This window comes from Nicotiana tabacum, chromosome 9, assembly GCF_000715075.1.
Source record: "Nicotiana tabacum cultivar K326 chromosome 9, ASM71507v2, whole genome shotgun sequence".
Taxonomy (NCBI): domain Eukaryota; kingdom Viridiplantae; phylum Streptophyta; class Magnoliopsida; order Solanales; family Solanaceae; genus Nicotiana; species Nicotiana tabacum.
This window is the reverse complement of record NC_134088.1, coordinates 18,021,234-18,043,909: the sequence shown is the minus strand read 5'-3', so window position 1 is coordinate 18,043,909 and position 22,676 is coordinate 18,021,234. Positions and strand designations below refer to the sequence as shown.

Sequence of the window (22,676 nt, the reverse complement as noted above, 5' to 3'; positions counted from 1 at the left end):
ATTCTCACATGATAATGTAAATGAAATGGCACGATATTATCTTTCATGCATAATAATGTATATGAATGACACGACATCACCCTTCGTGTTTTATACTTTTCCTTACATGATAATATATATGAAATGGCACGGCATCACCCTTCGTTCTTTACACTCGCCCTCACATGATAATGTATATGAAATGACACGACATCACCCTTCGTGCTTTACACTCTTCCTTACCAAGCATATGTATATCATTAACAAGCAAGGTAGGAAACATAAATAACATCAAGGAGAGTGTTTAAACGAATGTTCCAATTGAACATCAATCACAACTTTCAAGTCAATAACAATTCAATAAATCTCAAGTACTTTATTATTCAAGTATTTCAACAAGTGTCAAAAATGATCTTCCACTCAAGTATAGAATTCAAAATCTCAAGAATAACGGTCATATCGTCGTATTTGTGATTAAGTATAATAACGATCGGATTTAGTACATCAATTATTTCACAAAAGTGCATCAAGTTTTAATCAAATTATAATAAGCCAAATCATGGTTTCTAGCATTTAATATCATATTCATAGTAATCTAGAAGTTAAAGAAGACATGAAACCAGAGTGTCACATAATTCTACAAAGCACAATAAGTCGTATAATTACCCTCGAGCATGATTAACCCTGGAACATGCATATATGCTCGTCACCTCATATATGTATCACCCCCGCATGTAGCAAACAATGACAATTAGTAGGAAAACTTCTCTCAACAAAGTTAGGCAAAACACTTACCTCAAACAAGCCAATTCGATACACTAGGAGAGCCATCCTGCTCAAATCATCCTCCGAACGGCTCGAAACTAGACAAAAGCAACTCAATTGCATCAATTAACGCCTAAGGAAACAATTCCAAATAATAAAGGTCGAATTTATAATTACAACCCCGAAGTCAACCAAAAGTCAACGCTGGGGATCACATCTCAGAATCCGATAAAATTTACGAAATCCGAATACCCATCCCGTTACGAGTCCAACCATATCAAAATTATCAAATTCCGGCATTAACTCGACCTCCAAATCCTAAATTCTTATTTTTAAAAGATTTTACAAATTTTCCAATTTTTTCACTTTGATTCTCACCATTTTGATGTTAAAACTCAAATATCATCATGAATTATACATAGAAATTGAACAAGGACACTTACCCAATGATTGTAGATGAAATGCCTCTCTCAAAATCGCCCACTCCCGGACCTAGGGTTCAAAAATATCATAAAATAAAGCAAAAACCCGAATTATACAACTGAAAATAAGTTGCAGATGTCGCATTTGCGATCCAGGGTTCGCGATTGCGAAACTTTCGCAAATACCAAGATTTCTTCGCAATTGCGAAGTTGAACAGTGCAAAAATTTTAGCAATTGCAAACTGAACAGTACCTCACCAGAAACCATCAATCTTTTTTGATACGGAAATGGGTATAACTCTCTCATACGATATCCGAATTCGACGATTCTTTTTGCTATGGATTCATAATTACAATACGGATCTAATTCTTCAATCCAAACTGAATTTGGAGCTCATTTGCTTAATGCGGTATTATTTATGCTTGAAGAAACGACGTCGAAACATAAAAAATAAACGCAACATAACCTAAACCTATTTGAAACTCACCCGAGCCTCCGAGGCTCCAAACCAAACATTCACACCAATCCAAAAATATAACAAAAACTCGCTCGCATGATCGAAATACCAAAATAATCTCTAAAAGCACGAATCGGACACAAAAACGCATGAGAATCACAATGAACTTCAAAAACTTCTAGAATCGCAACCAAGCGTCCGAACCATAAAAATTCAACTCGGAATAAAGCTGATTGAATAACACGTTCATGGGCAGTGATTTATAAATATTTGTTCATCATTAATCTGGGCGACTCAACGAAGCTGGTGTCTTAAAATTAAAATATATTAATAGACCCTAAAAATTTCTTTCATAAAATTCATATAATATATTGAGACAAAAAAAAAATTCAACTGGCTTTGATCTAGTGATGAGAGAGTAAGGTATACTGTGTGGGTTATGCGCACATCATATGGTATTGAATTCTCCCATATACAAAAATATAGCATTAAATGAAAATAATAAAATGGTTGAGCCTATTATCCATCGTGTTTTGAATCTTACGACACTTATCTCATGGATTTCTTAGTTAAAAAGATGAGACACAAAAGAACTTACTTTCTGACATGTGGATTGATCAAATGTGATAAAAATAAATAATTAAAATAGAGAATTTAAGTTGAAATTAGAAAGCAAAATGGTGAAAAATATGAAAAAAGACTATAAATAAAGAAAGAAAAATAGAATTGATGAGAAGGTAAATATATTATTTAATTTAGTGAGAGAAAAGTTTATTCTATTACTCATTCAATCCTATCTCTACTAGTTTTTTTTAAAAATTAAACTTTAAAATATTTTATCAATAGTTGTAAAATTACATATATTATATAATGATATAGTAGTACTTTATATTTTTGGGGCCTTAAATATTTTGGGACCGAAGGCAAGAGTTCCCTTGCCTTACCCTAGAGCCGCCCTTGTTTAGATAGATGAAAGAATTAATCTTAGAATTTTGTGATGGAATTTAGTGTATGTTGTTTTAAAAAGTTAAACACAAGGTTGTAGAATTCTTGGACATAGCAATAGGAAAAAAAGAGCCCAGGCATAATACTGTTGTCTCAGTTAAATGGCAGTCCCCTGAGAGGGGGTGGTGCAAGCTAAACACTGACGGTGCTATCCATCAAAAAGATAATACAGGAGGAATATAAGGGGTAATTAGAAACAATAATGTGGATTGGGTAACAGGGTTCATGGAAAAATTTAAGTGCACAAATACTCTCCATTATGAGCTAACAACTTTTTCGGGTCTAAAAATGGCAATATAAAACAATCTAGTACCCTTAGAGACCACTGTGGACTCGACAGAGGTAATACAATGCATCAACAATGGGCATATGATATATGATCCCTTAATATGTGAATGCAGTTCTCTCATAGCAGCTCTGGGCCATCCACCAATAAACTACACATTCAGGGAGGCAAATAGGGTGACGGACAAATTAAAAACGTAGGCAGAGAAGCAAGAATTAACTTTTTGGTAGTTCCTCCGGTGTTTGTCAATGAAGTACTATAGGCAGACACCCTAGGAACTATTTTTGAAAGGAACATTAAAAGTTACAATATTGTAAATGTAGCTTTGGATTACTCTATTTGGTACGATGAGCTTAGCTCCACAACACCCCAATGTAAGAACAACCTTAATTTAGTATTATATATAAATATTTATCCTCTTGACCAAAAAAAAAAAAGTTAAACCCAAGAAAATTACAATATGTGAATGGACTCACGTTCCGGGATAATAATCATAATTCCGTTCGCTATTTTCTCCTCCTTTGCTATTCACAAAAGTGTTGGACATAAAATTTTTAATTTCTGTGTTCAACTATTTGTAATCTGATAATTGTAACTAGGTGCTCGGTTAATATTTATTAATTTTTATATACAAATAATAATGTATGACTCCAAAGTAATGAAACTCGAGCACTCGTAACCATAAAGTAGGTCCGTTATTGATTCACGAGCTTAAACTATACAAAAATTAGATAATTTCTACTCTCTCTGGTTTACTATAATTGATTTTTTGGCTGTTTTCATACATATTAAGGAATTCATCTTTTAACATTAACTAACATAAAAATTGACCATATTAATTTTTTGAATTGATTCATAGAAAATATAACAAATACTTCTCTTTACTCCAAAGACAACTTTGAAAAAAAAATAATTAATTCTTTCTTGAAAAAATTAAATATTATGGACCACAAAAAAAATCAAAAAATTAATTAACTTGACCCGGAGGGAGTACTTCTTTTGAAAAAAAAGAACGTTTCCTTTTTTGGGAGGTGGGTTGCGGGTGGGGGTGGGGCAGTGAAAAATTAATTTAAACATTAAGTGAACAAAAGACAAAAATTAGCTAATACCATTAGAATTAGAAGAAGAAGAAGAAAAAAAAAAACAATACATAGAAATAAAATTATCAATACACTTTCATCTTTGCAAAGATTAAATAAAAACTTTAATTTATAAATAGTTTTCATAAACTAATTACTATTCTACAGAAGACAAAAATCAACAGTAGTACCACTTTTGGGTAAAAAAAAAGGGGGGGGGGGGGGAGTAGTACCAATCACGAGATACAACTTGGTGTGGGGGTTGGTGGAAAGTGAAAACAATTAATCAGACACTCAAACATCCTCTCATGTCGAATATAGTCCATACAATCCTCCAAACCTCAGCTTGCAACCTGCAATTTCAGAATAATTTATGACTAAAATGAGCTTAACCACCTTTTTAAATATATATATAATAAATAAATGAAAATTAAATATAAACTAGCAAAGGTCATAAAATATTACTTTCGAAAAAGTTAAGTTTACTAGTCAACAACACATAAAACAACAACTCACATTATTTGAAAATACAATCAAAATAATTGTGTGTGTATATATATATATATATTCAACAATTTAGCCGTAAATTAAAAAAATTATCTTATACTCATGTGCACAATTTATTTTTCTGATAAAAAATATTTAGTTGGACTTTCTTTAAACCATGTAGCTACGCCTCTTCATGTGTTGTATAAAATCAAGGTACAACGTTATCAATCCATACAAAATGTTATACAAAGGCAAAAACAAATTTATAATGCTAGCTAGTGTGTGACCTTGTGGTCAATGAAGTAAGAGAAAAATCATGAAGTTTCAAGATCTAATTTAGTAAATATTCACTGAAAAAATCAGTACACGCAAACTGACCTAAATATCACTAGTATAAAAAAAATTATAAGGCAAGCTAGAGATATATAAAGGTTAAAGGGGTAGTACAAAAAATTGCATACTTAACTCAATGAGTCTACAAAGAGCAAGTGTAGCCAGGAGGTGGAGTCTTGCCACAAGTAAGAAGGAGTTGAAGTGCCAAAGGGACATAAAGGTTAAGATTTAGAAGCTTAAGCTTAAGAGTTGTACAAAGACAAACTGCAGCTTCAATTTCCACAAGCCCTTGAATAATTGGACAACACTCATTAATAACAGGATTACCAATCCCAATATGAACTAGCCCACCAAGAAGATCAACACAAGCTCCAAGTTTAAGTGTATCAATAGGGCAAGTAGTAGTCTCTGTTGGTGGTGATGGAATAATATTAATAGGTGGAATATTGGGAGTAGTTTTGGGTTTCTTGTGTTTTTTGCAATGGCTACAACCAAGAATGGGAGTGATTGAAGAAATTATGAGAAGTATGGAGATGAAAAGAAGAGATGTTTTTTTGGAGGAATCCATTTTTTTTTTTCAAGTGAGGAAAGGATAGGGTTGAGATTTTGTTACAAATGTTGATGTTATATAGAATGAAATGATTTAAGTTAATTGGTGAAAACAAACAAAACTCCTAAAACTTTGCACGTGAACAAGGGGGTCTAATATGGTCATGCCAAGTTTTGTCTACTACATGGCAAATATAATATGCTCCTATCAATATGACAATTACTTCCGCTCATAGCCGAATTCATAGTCAATCGGTCAGGTATGAGATGATATTATTATATAAACTTAGTTTATCATATATATATATATATATATATATATATATATATATATATATATATATATATATATATATATATACACGATTTGAGAAGAGAGAGAAAGAAGGGAGAAAAGACCAAGGTGATGTTTAATTACATTTAATTTTAGTCCTTTTTAGGCATCAATCATGATAATTAGAACTATGAAAACGGGCCAGCCAAGCCAAGCTCAACCCAACCCAACCCAAGCCTCATGGGCTTTTAAATTTGGTGGGCTAGGACGGGCCGGCCCGTCATCTGAATGGGCCTTAAAATGGCCAGCCCAACCCAGCCCTAAGAGGGTTGCGGGTTAGGGCGGGCCGACACTTCAATTTCTTTTTAGAAAAAAATTTCTTCAAATCTTTAATTTTTGTGACGTAATCGTTTAATAATATAGACAACTTCTGTTTGCTTAGAGCGTACAAGAAACTTGATATTTGACAAGAAATTTCGTAATTAAAATTCAAATTCTCTATATCTCTAGCTCTTCTTTTATAAAGTTATATGAATATTTTCTTAATACTTTTCTTTCAAATTCCTCGACTCAGGGATTTCTTCAATAAGTTTATATGTTGAGGTTTTTAATTTAGGTTTAACATCATTTGTTGATTTCATCATTATAGTCCATACAATTTTTAAAATTCATGAAATTTGCTAGTGGTTAATTTTTTTTGTATTAACAATTGATCTTTTTTCTATACTTCAAGAGTAGTTTAAATATTAATAATATATTAAAATAATTCAAACTGATCATTGGCCACTTAAAGTAATATTTTCTTTTAAAAAATTTATTATTGGTCACTTAAAACTTTTCGAGTTCTTAATTAAGCAGAAGAAAAACTAATTTTGTCATGTTACATGCATATCAAAAATCTTAATTCTCGTTGATGTGGAAGGGTAAATGAGTAATCTTGGGTTGGGAATGGGGATTATAGTTAATAGTTTTTTTTTAGTTCTTACTATTTTTATACATTAAATATTTAAATTTAAATTTAATTAATTTTTGGCCCACACGACGCCCAGGCCCAGCCTCGTTCAAGTTTCAAGGGCCAGCGGACTAACTTGGGCCGGGCTTATAAACTTTTTTAAATGCGCTCAAAAATATCATAACTCAACCCTACCCAAGAAGCGGGCTGTGTTGAGCTAGCATTACGGGCCAAACTCATTTTGACGGCTCTAATGATAATACATACCATCACTTATTGTAAAGAATCATTATTAATTTTGTGGAGTTTAAATAAATTATCTTCTTATACGGAACATTTATTTACTGATATATGTGAGATGGATATGAGTTTAACCTCTGTACTGTATCTAAGGGTGGCAAGTGGGTCGGTCCGGGCCCGGGACCGCGGTTCAAACGGGCCTAACGGGCCAGGACCGATAGATGTGGGCCTGGACCGGTCTCGTGGGCCGGTTCGTGGCTTTGAACCGTTAGGACCGGGACCGTTTGTCCTGTCAAGGGATCGGGACCGGATCGGTCCCTTGGCGGGCCAAACGGTCCCAACAATAAATTTTTTTTAAAAAAAAAGAGTCGTTTGGAAAATTTTAAAAACAATCGTTGGGCTGTCAAAAATAGCCGTTGGCTATTTATAAAACAGCCATTTAACCCCCCCAACCTTGTTTTAGCCCCAAACTTTTTATAATTATACTTTTTCTCTATTTTCAACTATAAATACCCCCTCATTCTTTCATTTTTCTTACAAAATCAATATCAATCTATCACAATCTCTCTCTAATTTTCTTCTATACTTGCTACTATTGCTTACTATTGTTACAATTTGTGAAAAAATTGTGAAGTTGGTGAATTGAAGTATTCAAGTCTTCAACGATAATCAATTTTCAACAAGTTATTCGTCAATTCGGTAAACTCGTTCCAACTCTTAAGTCTTAATATTATAGTTTTTGTTTGTTTTCTTTATTTGCTATTACTTGATTAATTAAGATGGCTTCCTTAAAAAATTATTTTTCCAAAACTAAGAATAAGAAAAAATCCAAGAGTGGCGAATCTAATGGTACTGTTGTTCCCCCTCCCCTGTCCCCGGCTCCCCGAACCAACCCCATATCCTGTTTGGCGAATCTAGTGGTACTGCTAATCCAAATGATGACCCATTTGATACTCTTGTTACTGCCCCTACTTTTTCTAGACAACCTATAAAACGGACGAAAATATCTCATATTTGGTCATTTTTTACACAACTAGTTCTACAAAATAAGGCTAAGTGTAAAACTTGTGGTACTGAGTTAGCTTTTAAATATGCTGCTGGATCCCGAGGAAGGGGAGGGGGGACTTTGGCTAGACACATAAAAAAAAAACCTAGCGATAGAATAAAATATGAACGTCTGAAAGATTTGGCCGAGGGGAGAACTATACCTAGTCCTAGTCAGGGTGACCCTAGTACCGGTTCAAATCAATTTTAACCGGGAGCTAACACTATTACCGGTGGTATTTTATATTATGATCCAAAAAAAGATCGGAAAGAATTGGCAAAAATGGTAACTGTTATGTACTTACCCTATAGTTTTCCTTCTTACCCTTCGTTTGTGCATTATATTAAAATTTTTTTAATCCTACTTATAAAGGCTTTCCTCGCACAACCGTAAAGAGCGATATTTATAAATATAAGCATGAATATGAACAATATTTGCGCTATTTATTTACTCATATAAATTATTGTGTTGCTATTACAACTGATATTGGTATGAAACTGTTTATATTGGTTTAGCACTTGAAGATGCTGAGTTGGCTGGACTTCCGGAAGCAATAACCTCAATTAGAATAAATGCTCAAACAATTTATAATGCTTATCAAGTTGCATTAAATCATGCTAGACCAAATATTCCAACTCCTTCTTCTTCTGATTCTCAATCATCTAAAAGAACTGCGGGAGTAAGAGCACTTAGTGATTGAGCGGAGTTTGGAGGTTCTCAAAGTTCTAGTAGTAATGATTTTTCACAACTAAATGAGCTTGAAGTTTATTTATCACAGAAAATTGAGGAAGTGAATCCCGACGGCTCCTTTAATCTTTTACAATGGTGAAAGGACAAAGAAAAATACTTTCCGTTTCTTTCAAGAATGGCCCGAGATATTTTAACTATTCAAGTTTCAATAGTGGCATCGGAGAGCGCTTTCAGTCAAGCAAGACTTCAACTCGGTGATTATAGAGCGTCTATGAGGGAGAGCTTGGAAAAATCAGTATTTTTCAGAGATTGGATCCGTTCGGAAAGAAGAAATTTTGGACTTGCTGAATCACAACCAGAGGAAGACGAAGCTTACGAAGAACTACTAGCTGAACTTGCGGAGGATGCTGCTCCGCCCGACAATGGAAGCGGCGATTACCAAGCTACTTTTCTGCCACCACCAACGGAAATTCCTCCGAACCTTGAAGAATTTATGAAGTTTGTAAGAGATACCATGTAACTTGTATGGACAAAAATTAGTATGTATTATGTAACTTGTATTTTGGCATATCTTGATTAGTTTCTTTTTTTCTCAATGGTGGTATTAGCACCTTGTTGTGCTCATTCCATAATGGGGAGGAAGACTAAGAAAGATATTGCCATATTATTTTAATGCTATAATCAAATTACAAGGCATTACTTTGAATATCTCTACAATATTTTTGTCTTTAAATTTTGAATAAAGTTTAGGTCACAATTCTATAATAAAATTTACAAGACATTATCTTAGATATTTTTTTTACATCTTTTTGTCTCTAATTTCAATTTTATTTTTTTTTAAAAAATTAATATTTTAGACGTTGGGCCCACTTAGTCTTATCTTCGGGAGGCTATGGAACTGTTAGGAAATTTTCACTACTTTGATTCCTTGTCGTGCGAAAATTGTTGAGTTCAAAAATTCTAAACTTCTGTATTCTATTCTCTCACAGATGGTGAGGACACATACAAGAGGATCTGATGACCAGGCACCCGCGCCCCCTACTAGAGCCGCGAGAGGCCGGGACCGGGGTAGAGGCAGAGGACGTCCACGTGGTGCAGCCAGAGCACCCGCACGAGCTGCTCCAGTGGAGCCCCCAGTAGCTCCAGCTGGAGGGCAGACACCTGAGGTACCTGTTTCTGCACCAGCCCTCCAGGAGACTCTAGCCCAGTTTCTGAGCATGTTCAACACCTTTGCTCAGGCTGTATTGATTCCAAGCGTCGTGTACGTACACATGCTAATTGTGTAAAAACCTGATTTTTCTACTAAGTAATAACTTGATTACTTTCTTGTTTGAGTTTCATCAGCATGTGTAGTATCCTGCTAGTTTAGAATAACATGCCTACTTGCCTTAACTATTTACTTGAACTACGTGCAATATGTTTGGTGAATTTACCTATTTTTCCTTAACTGGTACTTAGGTTGAACTGTAGAATTTCGTGCCGTAACTATTGAATTCTATTGTTTTCGCTGCATATTTACTTTGGGACTACGGAACAGTATTCTGGGAGATCACCCTGTACTGCATATTTACTTTGGGACTACGGAACGGTATTCCAGGAGATCCCCCTGTGCATATTTACTTTGGGACTACAGAACGGTATTCCGGGAGATCCCTCTGTCTTGCATATTTACTTTGGGACTACGGAACGGTATTCTGGGAGATCCCCCCTGCACATTTATGTTTGGAATTACGAGACAGTATCTCGGAAGATTCTCTGTTGTATTTCTGTGTACTGAGTTGTTACCTTCTATGAATTATTTCTTGTTAAATTTCAGTCTTTATTTTACTGTGATATTTCATTCTTGCCTTGCCTTATTATTATTTATACTAGTAGGGTCCTAACCTGATCTCGCCATTACTCGATCGAGGTTAGACTTGGCACTTATTGGGTACCGATTGTGTTGTACTCATGTTATTCTTCTGCACATGTTTTTCGTGTGCAGATCCAGGTACTCCTTATCAGCCGCACTATTAGTGAGTCAGGATAACTTTGGAGACTTCAAGGTATATTTGTCGCGTCTGCAGATCTCAGAGTCCCCTTCTACTCTTCCCCATATCCATTATCTTCTGTATTTTTTTTTGATAGACTCTGATATATAGAGACACTAGATTTTCCTTCTCTAGTTTGTGATTCACGATGTTCCGGATTTTGGGATTGCTGTGTATTTTTGAACAGTTAGTTGTTAAATTATGTTTTCATTTCATTATTATGCAAATGTTAGGCTTACCTTGTTGTAGAGGCTAGGTGCCGTCACGACATCATGCGGAGGGGAAATTTAAGTCGTGATAAGTTGGTATCAGAGCTCTAGGTTCATTGGTGTCGTGAGTCATAAGTCGGTTTATTAGAATCTCGCGGATCGTTATGGAGACATTTAGCCCGCGGGCTCGGTCCCGAGCCGATTCCTAGAAAAAGACTGTTTAGTCCGAGACCGTTTGGCCCGTTTAGTTAGGGACCAGGATCGTTTGGACCGACCCATTTGGCCCGTTTAGGGCTCGACCCGGCCCACATACCACCCCTGACTGTATCATTAGTTCGACCCGCATGGAAAGTAGAATAAATTAACTTTGAAGGCAAAAATAGAAGATCAAAAGAAGTAAAGTTACTCCTCTATATGCTTAACAACAGTAATTTTAGAGCATATCTAGCGATCAAAAGTACTATAGATATAAAGTATTATAGATGAACACCCTACTGATCCGAAAATTCTTCAAATGGAGGACTGTAGGTAAGGTCACTAGGGTGATCCCCCCGCTCCCACTAGAGGAAGCATCTCCCTCCTCATCCCCAGCAACTTCCCTAGTATTTGAACCCGCACCCAAAACCGCATCATTTGGAGCTGGAAGGGGCACATAGCCATTGGCAACCACATTCAAGTTTAATGCCGACTACCAATTGCTACAGCAGCCCGACTCTCCTAAATAAGATAACATTATAGCAATAATATACCAAGTCTAAGAATTCCGGATCGTGACATAAACAGCTCAAGGTATGCCACGTTGTGATTATGAAAAATTCCAAAAACACAAGAAACAAACCTATAAGCCAACTCTGACTATTTATTACCACTGCAATTTAAGGTAATCCTTGTCCTTTTGCTTTCTGGGGTGGCCTATTAGAGGATTACTTATACACTTTACTCTTTATCTCAGTATTAGTAACAATTGAAAAAGTAAATGTTATACGTTAAAACATCCTTACATAAAACAGCAAAACACACTACTAGAAATTCGGGAAAAACCGTCCAAACAAATCGACTAAAGTTGGTCGGTAATGGCCAATAACCATCCAAAACGCGACCATTAACGTGTGATCGGTATTTTAAAGGTCGGAAAGGCATATCGACCAATGTTGGTTGGAAATTACCGACCAACTTTGGTCGATCAATTAAATTCAAAAAATAAAATTGCCGAAAAAATCGACCAAAGTTGGTCGGTATTTTAATTATGTAATTATAAAATGCACCATCTGGGAATCGAACCGGGGTCTGTATTGTAGCAGGATACTATTCTACCACTAGACCATTGATGCATTTTGTTTTAAGACTGTCTTTTATTTCATTTATACTCTTTAATTATATTTTCGCACGAAAATTACCGACCAAAGTTGGTTGGTTTTATTAAAAAATAAAATTACGACTGAATTCGGTCGGTTTTTTAAAATGACCAGCCGAATTAACCGACCAATTTTGGTCGGTTTTTTTAATATTAATTTTAATATATTTTAAATGAAAAACCGACCAAAGTTGATCGGTTTCTTGAAAAATAAATTTCGTGGGACTCAAAAATAGTTTTTCGCATTTTTGCGCCAAAGAAAACCGACCAAAGTTGGTCGGTTTCGTAAAAACAAATTAAAAAATAAAATATTTTAAAAAACCGACCAACTTTAGTCGTATTTTGGCCGATTTTTTAACTGACCAAAATTGGTCGATCGACCGTGATCGATTTTTGCCGAATTTCTAGTAGTGACATATTTAAGTTACATATAGTGACAGTATCAATATGATTTAATCACAAGTTCTACCATGTATTAAGTCAATGATATTAAATAGGATTAGCCATAATTAATTTTTAATGATATATATATATATATATATATATATATATATATATATATATATATATATATATATGCACACACACACACACGAGACTTGCAAGGCATGCCCGCCAGAAATTTGTACTTTTTATGTATAGTGTTGTATTATTAAAGGACATTAAATTTTTAATTTTACATAATAATATTATTATTTATATTTGTAAAGGTTAATTAATACATTACCTTGGATGTTGTTGTAAAAAAATTATTTACTAATATGAAGATTCGAGTAGTTCCATTCAAAGTTCTAAAATATTTCTAATGTTAAAAGTAAATATCATTTCTTTCTTTCCTTTTTTCTACAAACTTCAATAAAAAATAATATCAATAACAATAACATACTTAGTGTGATTCCACATGTGGGATCTTGGGAGGGGTAGGGTGTACGCAGACCTCACCCTTACCTATGCACTATTAAAACAAGGGCAAAGGTCCAAATATGCCCTTGTACTATACGAAATTGAGCACATTTGCCCTTCATTAATACTTTAGCTCAAATATGCCCTTATCGTCACGTAGTTGGTCCATATATGCCCTTTTCGAAACGGAATTCACCTAAACTAATTAGCTCTTTCGTTAATTGTATTAAAGTGTATTACAAACACTATTTCCTTTTTATTAGTATTTTTTTCTTTACCTTTCTCTTTTCTTTTTTCTTTTTTCTTTTCTTCTCTTTTTTTTCCTTTTTCTTTCTCCCTTATCCGTTTCCTCCATTACTGATGTCTTCTCTATTTTCGTCACTAATTTCACTTGACAAAACTCATGAATTCCAATTACTAAGAAAGTTCTCCCATAAGGTAATCAAGTTCCAATTTCACTAGACCTCTAAATAAACGAAATTAAATTATTCCAAAATTATGGTTTAAACTTTAAAATAATAAAAATATCTCAACCTTTAACAATACTCAAAAGACCAAAATATTTAAATTATTTTCAGAAAAATAATTTAATTATTAAAAGCCTAGAGTTCAAGTTGTATTGTTATAAATTTAAATTGTTAGTCTTTTTTTATCTTTTTTCAGCTGGATATTTTCTATTTTTTTTTATTAACTATGTAAATTAGTGGTGTATATGGAACGGGTTGGTTCGGTTTTTATCAAAACCAAACCAAACCAATTATATCAGTTTGGATTGTTCGGTTTTATTGGATTTTTTGGGTTTTTTGTTACATAAATATTATTTCAATCTTACTTTGTTAAATTTTTAGAACTAAATATATGTTCAGTAAAAATTAAAAAATTGACAAACATATGATCTATTAAAATATTCTTATGCGAGAATTTTCTTAATAAGTGGAATTCATAAGTTTTGTCAAGTGAAATTGGTGACGAAAATAGAGAAGACATCCGTAATGGAGAAAATCGGATAAGGGAGTAAGAAAAAGGAAAAAAAAGAGAAGAAAAGAAAAAAGAAGAAAGAAAAGAGATAGGTAAAGAGAAAAAGTACTAATAAAAATGAAATAGTGTTTGTAATACACTTTAATATAATTAACGAAAGAGCTAATTAGTTTGGGTGGATTCCGTTTCGAAAAGGGCATATATGTGCCAACTGTGTAACTCTAAGGGCATATATGGACCAACTATGTGACGGTAAGGGCATATTTGAGCAAAGTATTAACGAAGAGAAAATGTGCTCAATTTCGTACAATACAAGGGCATATTTGGACCTTTTCCGTTAAAACAATTTGAGGCCACAAAATTTTTGGAGTTTAAAGCAAAAGCTTTACTAGTTGTAAAGACCCGACCGATCGTTTTGAGGATTAGTGTCCTGTTAGGTGGCTTAAAGTCTCGAGCAGTTTCGTATTATATGTTATGACGTGCGTGCATGGTCGAGTTCGGATTTCGGATGATTCGGGATTGATTTGGAAGAATGATTCTTGTTTTAGAAGCTTAAGCGGTAAGAGTTGACCGGAGTTCGACTTTTGTGTAGACGACTTCGAAATGACATTTTGATGGTTGAGATAGCTCCTTATGATGATTTTGGTCTTAGGAGCGTGTCCGGATGTTGATTTGGAGGTTCGTAGGTCGTTTCGGCATGAATTGGCGAAAATTGAAAAAAATAGAAGATTTTAAAAAGTTTGATCGGGAGTTAACTTTATTGATATCGGGGTCGGATCTCAGTTTCGGAAGTTGGAATAGGTCCGTACTGTTATTTATGACTTGTGTGCAAAATTTGAAGTCAATCAGAGTTGGTTTGATATGAATCTGCATTAGTTTTGGAATTCAGAAGTTCATAAGTTTCTTAAGCTTGAATCGATGCGCGATTCGTGATTCTAGTATTGTTAGAGGTAATTTGATGCTTCGAGCAAGTTCATATTATTTTTTGCGACTTGTTAGTATACTTGGTTGGGGACCCATGGGGCTCGGGTGAGTTTCAGATGGATTTTGGATTGTGCCGCGCTCTTATTTGATATTTCAGCGTCATTTCTTTTGGCATAAACGGTACTACATTGTGCAAACGACCTTTGATTTGATTCGATTGAACCATCAGATCCGTATCGTAATTACAGAACCATAACAACAAGAATCGTCGCTTTCGTATGAGAGAGTTATGCCTATTTCCATGTCTGGAAAGACTGCTATTTTCCTGGTGTCTGAGGGAACAGAGTCAAATCACTGGTGTCAAATGAGATTTATAAGTCTTAGGTATGAAATGCAATTTATAAGTATCAAGTGTGAAATGAGATTTATAAGTCTCAGGTGTCAAATGCGACTTGCCTGGAGAGGTTTCTAAAAACTGAGATTTCACCATTTTTATCATATTTTGAGTTGTAGACTTCGGATTTGGGCGATCTTTGAGGGGTTCTTCACATGGTTGTTTGGGGTAAGTGATCTTTATCCTGATTTTATTTTATTTCATGATTTTATCTTTGTGTTTATCATTAAATTAGTGAATTGAACGAAAGAAAATGAAAATTTTATAAAATCTTTCAAACATGTAAAATGAGGATTTGAAGGGAGATTCGATATCGGAATTTGATAATTTTGGTATGGTTGGACTCGTATCGGAATGGGTGTTCGAATTTTATGAATTTTATCAGGTTCTGAGGTGCGGGCCCTGGGTTGACTTTTTAGTTTTAATTAAAGACCGAAGCTTTATGATCCGGAATTGTTTCCGATGAGTTTTATTTATGATTTGAAGTTACTTTGGCTAGATTTGAGCCGTCTGGAGGTTGTTTCACTCGAGAAGGTCATTTTAGAGTATTAGTATAGCTTCTTTGAGGTATGTATCTTGCCTAACTTTGTGTGGGGGAACTACCCCTTGGGATTTGAGTCATTTGTGCTAATTGTGTCATGTGAAGATCGTGTACGCGAGGTGACGAGTACGTACTCGGAATTATTTGTGGAAATTTGACCGTTTAGGGCTGTGAAATTGTTTTAACATGTTAAATCCTCCATTCACTAAATTCACCCTTACGTGTCTTATTTGGAATTGATTGATTTATGTTCTACCCTTGTTGCCAATTAAACCCTTATGTGCCTTAATTGAAGTTGTTCCTTCTTTATTGCCTTGTTGTCTTTTCCGTAGTTTCTTAACCTTAATTGAAGTTATTATATTTCTTCCGTAATTTCTTAACCTTAATTGAAATTATTATTATTTCTTCCGTAATCGCTTAACCTTTATTGAAGTTAATACTATTTCTTTCGTAATTACTTAGCATGTATTAAAGTTTTGTTATCCCGTTTATTGTTGACATATTCTTATTTGGGGTCATTAATTCATGCTATCTCTCTTATTGTCGAATTGCACTTTTGTGAAATTATTGTTACACATTATCTCTCCCTTGTTGAGCTATTCTTGTTGAGACCATTATTCCCCGTTGTGTCTTTTTTATGAGCTCGTTCTTCCGTTTCGTTGTGTTCTGAAGTTTTTTTGTTGGTTTACTTGTCGTACTCTTGTGTTATCATTGTTGTTGCTGTTGTATTCAGTGTTGTTGAGCCGAGGGCTATGCGTGGCTGTGGTATTGAAATTGTTTTGAGGAAATGTTGTGGCATATGAGCACATGTTGTGAAAGTCATTTTATTGTGTTGTTATATTTTGGCACACGTGGTATTGTTAAGCGGATTTTGTCGGGGTATTTGCACGTGAGTTGTCTGTGCTGTTGTTATTATTGATATTTGCACATGCGACGAGACAAGGCAGACTATATATACGGGTTTGCGCATGTGGAGAGACAAGGTGGGAATAATTATGTGCGTGTGGCGAGACAAGAGAGGCATTACTTTATTGTTGCGCATGTGGCGAGACAAGGTGGGCTATATCGGGAAATGATTTGTGATGACATGTGATGGCCTGGGGGCATTGTTATTGTTGAGATTTGTGTAGTGATGTGCCTACCTTGTGTGAGTTTTACCTTGTACATTTTGTGGTAATCGTTTCTTATGTGCCATTCATTGTCTCTACTCTTACTTGTTAACTTGAATTGGGATAGAACACTTGCACAAGCATACACGTAATTAATCACCCATATCGGTTTAAGAATATGAATCCTAATGTTATTTACCATTTACATGTACTCATGTTTACTTGCCTTCTGTGTGAGAGTTGTTCTATTAGCACGTGAGTTGTCCGTGTGGTCACGAATCATTATTATTGTTGGCACGTGAGTTGAACGTGCAGATATTTGATATTGTCACTCTTTTGGCACGTGAGTCATCCATGCGGTTATGAATTGTAATGTGGGCACGAGATGCCAAGTGATTACGGTTCACTAATTGGGACCCGTGAAATGTGACTATGAGGTGAAGTACCTAGGGAAAATCTTTGAAAAAATCTTGTGTGGAAGCGGTTGCTCTTATTAAATTATTAATTGTTCCCTCTACTTGGTTTCACCGGACTTTAGCTATATTCAGCTTACTCCACGGCGTTATTACCTGTTTGTTTCCCTGCTACTAACTGTTGCTCTTTGTTCGGTATTGTTATCATGCTTAGTTTTATTCTGATATTGTTCCGTGTTAGTTTAACATTCATACTTATACAAGTTATTTGATCTAGTAGGTGTCTTGACTATCCCTTGTCACTACTTCACCGAGGTTAGTCTTGATACTTATTGGGTACCGCTGTGGTGTAATCATGCTATGCTTTCTGCATATTTTTGTGTAGATCTAGGTACTATGGAGTTGGTTGATCATTAGCTAGCTGCTCGAACTTTGTTGTGGAGACTCAAGGTATGTATGTTGTTGCGTTCGCAGGCCTCGGTGTCACCTTCTGATATTGTACTTGTACAATTTATTTCTATTCCGAAACAGTTGTACTTAGAAGACTTTCTAGTAAACTTAGTAGAGCTTATGACTTGTACTACCGGTTTTGGGATTGTAAGTTTTGTATAGAAATATTTCTGTTCATGTTTAATAGTTTTTGGTTGAGTTTGTCATTAATTCAGTAAGTATTAGGCTTACCTAGTCCCTAAGACTAGGTGCCATCATGACGTCCTACAGAGTAAAATTTGGGTCGTGACACTAGTCTTCTTCTCGAGCCGCCCCTAGTTCTATCTCGTAATTACCTACGCGACATAGTTTATAAGCTCAATTGGTCTGAGAACCCGATATTGTCACGACCCTAATTTTTCCTCCGTAGGATGTCGTGATGGCACCTAGTCTCTAAGACTAGGTAAGCCTAACAATTTACGGAATAACTGAATATAAAACTGAACTCAAATCTCAACACATGAAATATAAATAGAAACTGCATTACAAATAATTACAACTCCCAAAATCTGGTAGAAATAAGTCACACGCTTCTAAGAGAAAATACTAAGTGTCTCTATACATCAGAGTCTAAAGAGAATAAGGAAAATAACATAATAAGGATAGAGGGGGACTCCGAAGTCAGCGGACACTGGCAGATATACCTTGAAGTCTCCACGTACGGTCCAGCTCACTAGTATCTGGCCTGGTAGGAAGAACCTGGATCTGCACAAAAAGATGTGCAAAAGTGTAGTATGAGTACACCACAACGGTACCCATTAAGTGCCAAGCCTAAACTCGGTAGAGTAGTGACGAGGTTAGGTCGGAGCCCCTACTAGAAATAAAAGGAAACAAGACAGAATATATAATAATATAATGAAATGACTGAGGATTGAACAATGAGAAATTACATATAGGCACAACACAAAAAATAGAGGTAAAACAACAGGGGCGCTCCCGAGGTACCGCCTGGTAGTCCCAAACGTAAATACCCAATAGGGGGATCTCCCGGGGAACCGCCTCGTAGTCCCAAAAGTAAATATGCAACAGGGGGATCTCTCGAGGTACCGCCTCGTAGTCTCAAAAGTAAATACACGACAGGGGGATCTCCCGAGGTACCGCCTCATAGTCCCAAAAGTAAATATGCAACATATAATTTATGGAACAACGAATTTACAACAAGGAATCATACAGTTAAAGACTGAATGCAAGATCACGGAAGCAAGAAATTCAACTAAGCATGTTGCACAATTTGCAAGTAAGAGTTAAGACACATAGACATGTGCTACTAGGCTAAACATGATAACTACACATGCTAAGGCAACTCAGTTAAGGAATTTAAGAAGACTACTCAGCAAGAACCGGAATTTTTACATTTAGCCCGTGTACGCACTCGTCACCTCGCATACACGGTGTTCACATATCACAAATTGTTACAACAGTACCAATCCTAAGGGGAGGTTCCCCCACACAAGGTTAGACAAGTCATTTACCTCAATTCTCGCTCAATCAATCGATATGGATGCCTTTCCCTTGATTTTCCGACTCTGAAGGGCCCAAATCTAGCCAAAAGCAATTATATACTGTGAATGCAACTACAAGAAACTAATTTAGATAATGAAACTACGACTTTAGCAAAGAATCAAAAAATCGCCCCAAAAAGTTGACCCAGGCTCACATCTCAAAATCTGATAAAAGTCACAAAATACGAACACCCATTCGATATCGAGTTCACCCATATAAAAATTACTCAAATATTATACAAAACTCTCGATCAAAACCTCAAAATTCGCCTTAAGGATTTTTTTCCTCCTTTTGCACAAATCTCACAACCCAAATCCTTACTTAAAGGAAGAATAAATGATATCTTAGTGGAAATTAATCAAAAACAGGTCAAGAATCCTTACCCAAATGTTTCCTTTGAAAAATCCTCGAAATTTCACCTCAATCCGAGCTCTCTAGGTTCACAATGGCGAATGCAATTAAATCCTTGGAATTGGCCCTTTTCTGCCTAGCAAAATCGCTTCTGTGAGCACACAACCGCATCTGCAGCTCCACACATGCAAAATATCCATCGCAGGTGCGGTTCTAACTTAGTCTAGGCTCGTCCGCTTCTGCGGACCCAAATGCACCTCTGCGCTTCCGCTTCTGCGGCCAAGGAGCGCTTCTGCACATGCGCTCCTGCGGACCTCGTCTGCATCTTTGATTAACAGGCCTCCCTGGCCTTTCCGCTTCTATGCTCATACTTCCGCAGAAGCGACTGCGATTCTTCGGCCTTCACGTCTCACCTGCGACCACATGACATCTTCTCCAGGGTCGCTTCTGTGAGCTCGCACATGCGGTAAATCTTGCGCAGGTGCGATTGCACCAGAACTGGTGCACTTCAGCCATTCTCACAAGTCCAAATTGATCTATTAACCATCTGAAAACCATCCGAGGCCCCCGGGACCTCGACCAATAATACCAACCAGTCCTAAAATATCATATGAACTTAGTGGAGCCTATAAATAACATCAAACAACGCTAAAAATACGAATTGTGCATCGATTCAAGCCTAATGAATTTCAAAACTTCAAATTTCTACATCTGATGTCGAAACATATCAAATCAAGTCCGATTGACCTCAAACTCTTCACACAACTCATAATTGACATCACAGACCTACTCCAACTCCCGGAATCGGAATCCAACCACGATATCAAAAAGTCCACTCCCGATCAAACTTTTCCAAAAATCATCCAATTCTTCCATTTTTGCCAATTGAAGCTAAAATGACCTACGTACCTCCAAATAAATATCCGGACACGCTCCTAAGACCAAAATCACCATACGGATCTATTGGAACCGTCGAAACTCCATTTCGGAGTCATCTTCACACAATTCAAGCTACGGTCAATTCCTAGAACTTATACTTCCGATTTAGGGACTATCTGTTCCATTCCACTCTGAAACCAAAAACAAATACTCTCGGCAAGTTACGTAGCCACAAAATGAAATAAAGGGAGCTATAAATTGGGGTTCGGGGCTAATACTCTCAAAATGACCGGCCGGGTCGTTACATCCTCCCCCTCTTAAAATAAACGTTCGTTCTCGAACGAGTATAGAGATATACCTTAAGTGGTGAAAAGATGAGGATAATGACTGCGCATATCATGATCGGTCTCCCAAGTCGCCTCCTCTACCGGATGACCCCTCCACTGAACCTTCACTGACGCGATGTTCTTTGACCTCAACCTTCGAACTTGCCTGTCCAAAATGGCCACCGGCTCCTCAACATAAGATAGATCCTTGTCCAACTAGACTGAGCTGAAGTCTAACACATGGGACGGATCACCGTGATACTTTCGGAGCATGAAAACATGGAATACTGGATGAACTGCAGAGAGACTAGGTGGTAGTGCAAGTCTATAAGCCACCTCTCCAACCCTCTCAAGAATCTTAAAAGGTATGATATACCTAGGGCTCAACTTGCCCTTCTTTCCGAACCTCATAACACCTTTCATGGGGGAACCCGGAGCAAGACCCGCTCCCCAACCATGAATACAACGTCGCGAACTTTTCGATCCGCATAACTCTTCTGCCTGGACTAGGCTGTACGAAGTCGATCCTGAATTAATTTAGCCTTTTCCAAGGTATCCTGAACCAAGTCTGTACCCAATATCCTAGATTTGCCCGGCTCAAACCAACCCACTGGAGACCGATACCGTCTACCATAAAAAGCCTCATACGGTGTCATCTGAATGCTCGCCTGATAACTGTTGTTGTATGCAAACTCCGCAAGTGGAAAGAACTGATCCCAAGTATCCCTATAATCCATCACATACGCACGAAGCATATCCTCTAATATCTAAATAGTTTACTCGGACTGTCCGTCCGTCTGGGGGTGAAATGTTTTACTCAACTCTACCCGAGTACCCAACTCATGATGTACAACTCTTCAAAACCGTGATGTAAACTGCGTACCCCGGTCAGAGATGATAGATACCGGTATGCCATGAAGCCTGACAATCTCACGAATGTAAACCTGGGCCAGCTGCTCTAAAGAGTTAGTAGTAACTATAGGAATAAAATGAGCTAACTTGGTCAATCTATCCAAAATCACCCAAACTGCATCAAACTTCCTCTGAGTCCGTGAGAGCCCAACAACGAAATCCATAGTGATCCGCTCCCATTCCACTCCGGAATCTCTAACTTCTAAAGCAATCCACCCGGTCGCTGATGCTCATACTTCACCTGCTGACAATTTAAGCACTGTGCTACATATTCCACTATGTCCTTCTTCATCTGCCTCCACCAATAGTGTTGCCTCAGGTCCTGATACATCTTCGCAGCACCTGGATGAATGGAGTATGGCGAACTATGAGCCTCCTGGAGAATCAACTCACGCAAATCTTCTACATTAGGCACACATAGCCTGCCATGCATCCGTAATACACCGTCATCTCCAATAGTGACTTCCTTGTCACCACAATGCTGAACCGTGTCCTTAGGGACAAGCATATGGGGGTCATCATACTGACGCTCTCTGATACGATCATAAAGTTGACCGAGAAACCACTCTAGCCAAAACTCTGCTCGGCTCGGAAATATCCAATCTCACAAACTGGTTGGCCAAGGCCTGAACATCCAAGGCTAAAAGCCTCTCTGCTACTGGTAGATATGCTAAACTACCCACACTCTCCGCCTTGCGACTCAAGGCATCGACCACCACATTGGCCTTTCCGGGACGATAGAGGATGGTGATGTCATAATCCTTAAGCAGCTCCAACCATCTCCGCTACCGCAAG

General features: G+C 36.6%; 1 non-coding gene across 2 annotated transcripts; it reads right to left on the bottom strand.

The window, feature by feature from the left end:
• Nucleotides 1-4,047: 4,047 nt before the first annotated feature.
• Nucleotides 4,048-5,416, bottom strand: LOC107773113 (uncharacterized). 2 transcript variants are annotated; one of them, XR_012694790.1, is made up of 2 exons: nucleotides 4,945-5,416; nucleotides 4,048-4,347 (listed from the first exon to the last, which is right to left on the bottom strand). It is a non-coding gene; the product is annotated as an uncharacterized LOC107773113 (transcript). The 2 variants fall into 2 exon arrangements; XR_012694791.1 differs by having other exon boundaries at nucleotides 4,950-5,416.
• Nucleotides 5,417-22,676: the final 17,260 nt, after the last annotated feature.